Source organism: Dipodomys merriami, unplaced genomic scaffold, assembly GCF_024711535.1.
Source record: "Dipodomys merriami isolate MVZ:Mamm:240054 unplaced genomic scaffold, mDipMer1.0.p SCAF_543, whole genome shotgun sequence".
NCBI lineage: Eukaryota > Metazoa > Chordata > Mammalia > Rodentia > Heteromyidae > Dipodomys > Dipodomys merriami.
The window spans coordinates 713,238-723,995 of record NW_027206117.1 but is presented as its reverse complement, the minus strand read 5'-3'; positions in this window follow the sequence as shown (position 1 = coordinate 723,995).

Here is a 10,758-nt window from a genome sequence, read left to right as displayed (position 1 = left end):
TGTGGTACTGAGGAATTGAACCCAGGATTTCTTGCATTCTAAACAATCACTGTACCATGCAGCAGCCACATTCCCAGAGCCCTAAATGACTTTCTTAATATGGCATTACTTTTTCATTCCATTACTATGTATTATAATTTAGGCTAGGTGGTAGAAAAGGAAGTGGAAAACAATACTAAGTCCAGAAAGGGTAACATTCCTATCACATCCCTAAAGAAGTACAGTGTTAAGACCTGCAGGACTCATAGGGATGTTGCATGTTACATTATTATATAAAAAACATAAAAAGTAATCTCCGACATCCATAACATTCTACTTCCACTTTCAAGTTCAAGAGCCAAAAATCTAAGCCTTTTTTTGATTGGGTGCATTTCCTAGGAAGGAAGAAGGAGAATGTATAAGGTGATGTTGGAAACATATGTATATTGGCTCCCTGTTCACATTTTGGCACTTTTAAAAAGTGCTACTGACGAATTCCACATCTACTGTAATATGCTGTCTGCACAAAATGCAGATAAATGAACACATTTATTCTGGTGGATAGTCACATATATTAACAAAATCCCATTCTGGAAAAAAAAAGTTACCAGTTTAAAGTATTGTCTATAAAATGGTTTTATGTCATAGCAGAACAAAATGTAGTATTGAAATGATTAGTCCAGCTTTCTTTGAGATTTTATGCTGTCTCAGTATTAAGATGTTCTCTAATTCCAGTAACATGGAAGCATAAAAGACATGATTTGAAAATCTCAGTATTTTGAGAAGCAAAGGTACATAATAGTTACCTTCCTGCAGAGACATGTGATGGCATGTATGACTGATTGTATTATAGTTCTATTCATTTTCCTCTTTATCTCAAATATTGCATATCTTGCATATTAGTCTGTCCTGCATCAGCTTCCTGTAGGTGAGATTTACCTCTACACTGCAATGTCAAGATGAGTCATGTGACTTACTTCGGTTTACAAAAATGAACCAGAAGTGGTCAAAGGCTATTTCTAGGGGAAGATTTCTATCCCATTGAATGTGTCTAAGAGCTAACTTCTTTACCCTTACCGATAAAAATTGCATATTTCCAGAGGGAATCTTTTTTCAACTATATACTGGAAGAATATATCATCTAAAATTGAAGCAAAACTCAAACACAGCAAGAATTAAGTGAATATTAAAATGTGATATTAATATGTTAATTTCTTACCATTCTCGTATGACTACAGCACATCAGAATTTAAAAAATACTAAACAAGTACTAAGTAAATAGATAACACTTCCTGTATGATGCTATTACATTTTTTAAATAAATAAGCATTCTCTATGTGATCACTTGAGGGGTTAACTTTTTCTATAAATGTGCTTAATCACTCTAGAGCACTGTATCTAACATCCACAATCATTATCAAGAACTTGTGATTGAGATGAGAAAGAAATATCTAGATTTCTCGCTTCTATTTTCCTCTTCTCCTTTTTCTAGTGAGAATTCTCATCCTTTCTCCAAATTCCCTATTAATAAAGAAAGAATGACACATTGTGGATATCAAGCAAAAGGCTTCAAAGCCAGAATTTTATTCTTTCAGAAATATATGAAATAAATCAGAGTGGCTCAAGGAAGAAGAAAAGCATGATTTTTCCCTTTCTGGCTTCAACAATAGAGTCTGAACACGACTCTAAAGATCTAATCAACAATTTTCCTTGGCTAATTTTTTAAAAATATTGTTTTTTAATAAGTATTAATTTTAACAATTAAAAAATTTTAAATATATAGTAATCTGTTTTTTGCTTTTAGTAGGCATGAAATAAGACTGCATTAACATAGTGTGAGTTGAGAGGCTAAATTTTATCAGAATCCAAACAAAATGAAAATTATATGATGTAAAGAAAATAGTTTTTAGGTAAATTTGCAACATGACATACACACAGGGACATCTTTTTTTCTTCTTTTTCTCCACACTTCAATAAGCAGTTCATGTAATTCAAATAGCTGTGTTTCTTTCAGAAATAGATTACACATAAACAAGTTAAAAGACGAGAAGGAGTATTGGTGGTGCATTCTTTAAAAATAGCAGTCAAATAACTATTAACCATAATTCCAAAATAATAACAATCAAATGCTCTTGAAAAGAGAAGATTGTAAGCAGAATATACAAAAAGTGATAGTGCCAGAACTGCTCCAGGAGTTGCTGCCTGATATTTAAGATTTCTAATAAATGACAATTTTCAATCAGGATTAAATGCTTTCAGGAACCAAATTTTTTCTAGTTATATTTTATTGAAGAAATATGTTGTTCAAAATTAATGAAAGGGTAACAGGTTATAACCTGTAGAAAGAATGCTTACACACTCATTGTGTTAGGCAGTAAAATACCTTCCTAAAATATCTATAGTCCGGAAATATCTAATCAATCAAATGTAGATTTACATTTTACATATAAGTTGGTAAAATAATCACCTTTCATTACCCAAGGAACACAAATTTGAATAATTATTATATGGGGAAAGTATACTCAAAAGTCCCAGCTGTAGTTCGAAAGGGACATCATTAGGTAAGAGTCATCAGAAAGATGTAAAGATGCTACATTAGAAGATGAAGGAAAAGACAAGAACAAACATACTGAAGTTTCTGGAAAGCTGAACAGGAAGTAAATGCCTTTTCCACTAGAATCACCTGAAAAACATTTTTGCTGTGTAGGAGGCTCTATTTTAATCTAGTGAGACTTATTTTAGATTTTTGTCCTTCAGAAAAGTAAATGATAAATACAGATTATTCAAGACAATAATCTTGTAGAAATATTTTACAGCAGATTTGGTGTAGTAAGCTAAATCAACTATAGCCTTTTCAAGATGCAACTACAAGGATACCACGTGTCCTAGTTTCTGAGAATAAGAAAAAGTTGCCACCAGCTTTATACACATGTATGATGTACATACTACTAAGGGCCTTGCATTAATGAAGTCGTGAATTCCTAAATAATATTTAAACAAGAAGCTCCCTGTCTTCATTTTCATATTTGGGGATTGCTAAGTACCAAAGTTATGTAGAAGGCTAGGACAAGAATATAGAAATGAAATCTGTCTCCTGTTATTATAAAGATAATTTGTGTTATTTTGATTTACATTTTCTAAGGTAATAAAAAATAAGGTAAAACTGAAACAGTGACCCAATATTCTCTCCTTCCTAATTTTCCATCATAAATTAGAGAATCCAGTAAAGATAAGCAATCCCAGGATGGTATAGGATGTTATAGGATCAACAGATGGTGAAAAAGTAGTTAACAAAAATGGGTCCTATGGAACAATGGTGAAAAAACCTACACGTACATATTGTGATATAGCTAGAAATTAGTTTGCATTATGCTAAGTCTTTGACATTTTAGTTACTTTCATCTCTTAGGAAATGACTTTATTAATACTCAAGGGTTTGCAGCTTATAACCCAGCAACAAATAATGCTTCTAAATGTAAACAAGCATGATACTAAGAGTAACCAAGGCTACTAGCAGAGAACTTCTCAAACATGCAAAAATATAGGCCTATTCAGATACAAGAAGCTTTAGACCTCCAAATAGACCAGACCAGAATATGACATCCCACCATCACATTATAATCCACATAGAATCCACTCAGACCAAGGAAAAGAACCTTAAAGCTGTCAAGGAGAAAAGATTAATCACCTATAAAGGGAAACCAATTCGAATAACCTCAGATTTCTCAGCAGAGACAATCAAAGCAAGAAGAGCCTGGAATGATGTAAGACATGCCCTAAAAACAAACAATTATCAAACAAGAATTCTGTACCAGCTAAACTCTCCTTCATAACTGAATGCCAAATAAAAACCTTCCAGAGACAAGAAAAATTGAAACAATATATCTCTCCCAAGCCAGGCCTACAAAAGATACTTAAAGATATCCTACACATAGAAAACCAGCAAGACCACAATAAAGGCCAAGAAACTGTGCCCAAACTGAGCATCCAAGAACCATAGGAAGAACCCAGCTTTTGCAGCTCCCAAGAAGGTGGATATCATGGCAGGAACTCCCAAATACCTCACAGTCCTATCTCTTAATGTTAACGGACTTAACTCTGCAATTCAGCGACATACACTGTGTAGTCGGATTAAAAAACAAGACCCTTCTATCTGCTGTCTGCAGGAGTCACATCTTTCCCGTAAAAACAAACACATTTTCCTTCTTTAAGGCTGGAGCAAAATCTACCAAAAAAGCGGCCCACATAAACAGGCAGGTGTTGCAATCCTAATATTAGATAAAATAGACTTCAAATTAAAATTCGTGAGAAGAGATAAAGAAGGTCGCTACATACTAATTAAGGGATCTCTGCTTCAGAAGGATATTAAAATTCTAAATATCTATTTGCCAAACAATGGAGTACCCAAATTATCAAAGAAACACTACTTTGCCTCAAATCTCATATAGATCCAAAGACATTAATTGTTGGGGATTTTAACACACCACTCTCCCCAATAGATAGATCAACTCGGCAAAATCTCAACAGAGAAACTACAGATCTAAACAGCTGCATAGATCAACTAGATTTAACAGACATCTACCGAACATTTCACGCAGCAGCATCAGGATACACGTTTTTCTCAGCAGCACAGGGAACATTTTCTAAAATAGACCACATTTTAGGCCACAAAGCAAACTTGTCTAAATTCAGAAACATTGAAGTTATACCTTGCATTCTCTCTGACCACAAGGGAAGAAAATTAGAACTCAACACCAAAAGCCACCAAAGAAAGTCCGGTATCATATGGAGGCTGAACAACACACTGCTGAATCACGAGTGGGTCATGGAAGAGATTAGAAAGGAAATTCAAATGTTCATGCTATTCAACAAAAATGAATACACAAATTACCAGCTCCAATGGGAGACAGCAAAGGCAGTACTCAGAGGCAAGTTTATAGCTCTGAGCTCCTTCATTAACAAATTGGAGAGATCTGAAACCAACAATTTAATGACACATGTAAACCTCCTTGAAAAAAAACAGCAAGATAAACCCCAATCTTAATTAAAATTAAATCAGAATTAAATGAAGTAGAATCCAAAAAAGCTATAGAAAGAATCAACAAAACAGAGCTGATTCTTTGAAAAAATTAACAAAATTGACAGACCCTTAGCAAATCTTATCAGAAAAAGAAGAGTACACAGCCAAATAAATAAACTCAGAGGTGAGAATGGAAACATCACCACGGAAACAACCAAGATTCAAAACATTATAAGGGAATACTTCTCAAAACTTTATGTTAATAAGTTTGAGAACTTGACAGAAATGGACCTTTTCCTAGCAGATATTGACATGCCAAAACTAAACCAAGATGAGTTAAACCATCTTATCAGGCCTATATCAAGCATTGCAATAGAAACAGCAATAAGAGACCTCCCAGCTAAGAAAAGTCCAGGACCAGATGGTTTTACAGCAGAATTTACAAGGTCTTCAAAGCAGGGCTCACACCAATACTCCTCCAACTCTTCAATTAAATTGACAGAGAAAGTTCACTACTGAACTCATTCTATAAAGCCATCATTTCCCTCATCCCTAAACCAGGCAGGGACTCATCATAGAAAGATAACTATAGACCCATTTCTTTGATGAACATTGATGCAAAACTTCTCAACAAAATTTTGGCCAATCGACTTCAACAATTCATTCAAAAAAATCATACACCACGATCAAATAGGATTCATTTCATTGAGTCAGAGATGGTTCAATATACGTAAATCAATTATTATTATTCAACACATCATCACGAGCAAGAAAAAGAACCATATGGCTATCTCAATAGATGGAGAAAAAGCATTCGACAAGATCCAACACCCTTTTATGATGAAGGCTCTGGAAAAATTAGGAATCCATGGAACATTCCTCAATACCATAAAGGCTGTATATGACAAATCTACAACCAGCATTATACTTAATGGTGAAAAAATAAAGCCATTTCCTCTTAACTCAAGAACAAGGCAAGGATGTCCACTCGCTCCACTTCTCTTCAATCTCGTATTAGAATGCCTAGCTACAGCAATAAGACAGGATGTAGACGTAATGGGGATCCAAATAGGGAAAGAATAAATAAAATTGTCCCTTTTTGCAGATAACATGATCTTGAATTTAAAGCATCCCATAGACTCCACTCCCAAATTACTGAAGCTGATACAAAACTTTGGCAAAGTAGCAGGGTATAAAATTAACCCCCCAAAATCAATGGCTTTTCTCCATGCCAACAATGAGAAAAGTGGGGCGGTAATTACGAAAGCAACACCATTTGTAATAGCCCCACAAAAAATAAAATACCTACGAATTAACTTAACCAAAGAAGTAAAGGACCTCTATGATGAAAACTTTTAAATCTTGAAAAAGGAAATCAAAACATAACTTAGAAAATGGCAAAAACTCCCATGCTCCTGGATTGGAAAGTTTAACATCGTGAAAATGGCAATGCTTCCCAAGGCTATCTACAAATTCAACGCGATACCTATCAAAATACCAACGTCATTCTTCAAGGAAATAGAAGAGGAAAACCAAAAATTCATATGGAACAATAAAAGACCCAGAATAGCAAAAAACGCTGCTCCATGGAAAGAACACTGCTGGAGAAATATCAACACCAAATTTCAAACTCTACTATAAAGCCATAATAATCATAGGAGTTTGATATTGGCATAAGAACAGACCTCAAGACCAATGGAATAGAATTTAAAACCCAGAAATGAACCTACAGACCTATAACCATCTAATCTTCGATAATGGAGCTAAAACAGTAGAATGGAAGAATGACAGCCTCTTCAGTAAATGGTGCTGACAAAATTGGTTAACTATTTGTAGAAAACTAAAGCTGGATCCTTATATATCACCCTGCACCAGAATTAACTCCAAATGGATTAAAGACCTTGGAGTCAAAGCAGACACTCAGAAACATTACAGGATGGAATACGATGGAATAGGAGAAACCCTAGGTCTCCTTGGTGCAGGCCGAAATTTTCTTAATAGAGACACGGAAACACAACAAATCAAAGACAAGTTGGACAAATTGGATTGAATGAAGTTGCAGAGTTTCTGCATGGCAAAGGACATAGCTAGCAACATAAATTGTAAGCCCACGGATTGGGAGAAGATCTTCATTATCCATACAACAGACAAGGGTCTCATATCTAAAATATACTTGGAACCCAATAAATTAAATCCCCCAACAACTAATCCTCAATGAAACAACTGCCCAATAAAAAAGTGGGCTAAAGACTTAAAGAGACACTTCTCTGAAGGATGGCCAATAGACACATGAAGAAATGCTCAACATCCCTAGCCATAAAAGAAATGCAAATCAAAACAACATTGAGATAACTCCTCACTCCGGTTAGAATGGCAATAATCAAGAACTCTAACAACAACAGATGCTGGAGGGGATGTGGACAGAAGGGAACCTTACATCATTGGTGTGGGAATGTACACTTGTTCAACCACTTTGGAAAGCAGTATGGAGGTTCCTCAAAGACTTCACATAGAGCTCCCCTATGTCCCAGCAATCCCACTTTTGGGCATTTACCCAAATGTTTACAAACAAGACCATACTAAAGCTACCAGCACAACTATGTTTATTTCAGTATTATTTACCATAGTTAAGATCTGGAACCAACCCAGATGCCCCTCAGTACATGAATGGATCATGAAAATATGGTATATATACACAATGGAATTCTATGCCTCCATCAGAAAGAGTGATATTGCCCCATTTGTTAGAAAATGGAAAAACTTGGAAAAAATTATATTAAGTGAGTAAGCCAGGCCCAAAGAAACATAGGTCACATGGTTTCCCTTATTTGCAATATCTAGTATATGTATGAGTGAAGCGGAAAAGGTCAGATAATGTGATGTTAGGAAAATGAACCCTTAGATATGTATTTTAATGTTTTTTAATTTCACGCATTTGTTTTTAACCCATTTATTGGACTTTGTCTTTGTTACTGTGTATGTCCCTCCACCACAGTATAACCTTTGCTTTCACTATATATAGTGATGTCAGTAATACTTGTGAGGAGATGGGAAAAACAAGTCGTTTAAGGATACAGGTGGACCTGTTGCAACAATGAGAAGTACAAGTTGTCATGTCGAAAACAAGCTTTACAACTTTGGTGCCGGGGGGGGGGGGTGGCACGGCGGGAGGAGTAGGTGAGGGGGGTTGGGGGGAGGCTGGGAAGAGTTGTGAAATGTAAACAAAGGAGGAGGCTGCAATGCCTGATAAGAAATGTACGCATTATCCTGCTCATGTAATTGTACCCCTCTGTACATTATGTTCACAAAAAAATAAAATAAAATTATATTAAAAAAAAAGAACTGAGAAGGAGCAAATATCTTCACCCTGCAGATCACAGACCAGAGATGACCCAGGAACCAACCTTCTGGCAGTATGAGTAGAAGTCTGACATAGCACAGGAGGGAAGGCCACCCTTTCCCCACCCCACTACCAGAAATCTCCATCTTTGATACCGGCAAAGGCCCGGCTGAGCAGTTAGCGCCAACTCAGGCTTTGGGAGAAAACAAGATAGTCATTTAGTAGGTCACCGGAACCTGCCCAGACTTGCCAGGCTCAAGTCCACCCTGGAAAAAGTCACCCACCGCAGGCAGAGGAATACACACCCTTTCTTCACTGGGTAAACAGAGCCAGAGGCTGCCCCTCCCTACAGCAGCCTATATAATCAATTGAAATTCTGTTAAAATAAACCCTAAGAATGGCTCCAGGCTGGGCTCTGTGAGTGTCTCAAGCTAGCCCCTCAGGGAAAAGCTACTGTTTGCTGAAAGGCCTCAACTCTACCCCGAACTTAGCCTCAGCACAGCATCTCCAAGCTAGAATAAACAGCCATCTCCCTCTTTTGTAATACTCAAAACAGATCTCCCTCCCACTGAACTAGCCTGGGAGGAGGATCACAAAATCCTGGGTAAAGCAGAACATTTTTCTGCTTGCCCAAACTAAACTAAGTTACCAATCAAGCCACAGAAAAACTAAATACCACAAGCAGACCAGAGACTCCACCTAGAGACTGGTTACAAACACAAGGGAGATACAGAATCTTTCCATCCCCCGCTCTAAAAAATAAAAGAAAATTTTTTGTACCTTATTTTTAATTGTTTTAATTTGTAATTGTTTTTAAATTTTGTTTCTATTATTTTTTCTTTTCATCCTCATATAATTTTTATTTTAGGTGTATATGTGTGGGTGCTTTTTTATCTCTACTGATCTTTTGATCCTTTTTCTTTCTTCCTTTCTTTTCTCATTTTTTTCACTTCTTCTCTTTCATTCTTGTCTGCATGACTTAACTGCTGTTCTGCTCATCCTCAGATATACATGTCGTCAATTATTAGATCTTATCTCCCAACATGTACGCACTTAATCCAGAAATTTATTACTCAATTCAAATTCGTAGACTTAAAATCCTTAATAGCATTATTACCTCTTTATACCCATGTAATACTTAATTTTTTTTATTTTTCTAGTTTTTCATGTCTCCTTTCTATCCCTCCCTTCCTCTTATCCCATCCACATTCTTCTCTGAATATTATTTCTTCAAACTTGCAGTTTTTAAGGGTTTCACTTTTTAATTTTAAATTTTAGGTTTTCCATTTTTTCTTGTCCCTCTTTTTTTACTTCTTTTTTCTTTATTCTTTCTTTTCTTTTTCTTTTTTCTTTTTTTTCTCTCTTCTAACATTCTGTCCAATCCATTTCCTTCTTTGAAATCAGGACTTGGTTAAGTCCACTCTCCCTCACCTTCTCATATGCCTCTAATCCATGCCTCTAATCCTTTTTTTCCCCACATTCTTGCTAAGCCTAATCATTTCGTGTTGCAAAATTCTGCTTTGCTGTTCTTAGGCAATTAAGACATAGTTGTTTGATGTTGAATAGATTGTATCTCTTGAAGTAGATTGTATCTGCAGACTTTTGACTGTGCAACTATGGATTTTGGTTGATGCTTACCTTACAACAGTGTTCTAGCACAAAACTGGTGTTACTTTCATGCCAAATTGGCAGAACAAACCGGAAAAACATAAGAAAAATGGCAAGTCTGGGGATGTCAACTCCCACTCATGACAATCAGGGGACAGAACAGATAATAAATAATGCAGAGGTGAGTTCCCAAAAAGCCTACAAACACTTCAGGTAAACAGGGTAAATGAATAGAGTGAAAACATGCAAAAGTCTCAGTGTGAGCATGGCAAGGATAGAGGGAAGGCAAAAAAATATCAATACATGAGTGTCATGAGCGTGAGGAAGCTACTCAAAGATTGATACAGGAATTTCGTGAGCAGATTGAGAACACTAAAAGAGAAAAAAAAGGAATTTGGGGAGAAGGTTGAGATCAGTCAAAGAGATAGATAGGATTGTGTGAGTTGGCTGAGAACAGATGAAGAGAAAGTCAGGAATGGCATGAGCAGGCTGAGAACACTCGAAGAGAACTACAAGAATTGCATGCACGTGAGGAAGCTAATCAAAGAGAAATATAGGAACTGAGAGATTGGGATGAGAATAGACTAAAATCAATAGAGGCATTCAAGGTATCCATAAACAGAGAGCTGAAAGAACTCAGGGAGACCACAAAGGGAATGCTGAATGGAGCCCAACAGAAGGAATAGCAGTCCAAGGAAAGCATAACCAATCAACTAAGTGATTTGAGAATATACACTAAACACCAAATTAAGGAAGTAAAGAAGTTCATAGAAGATCTAAAAAAAACTCCAACACAGAATTTGAAGCCATC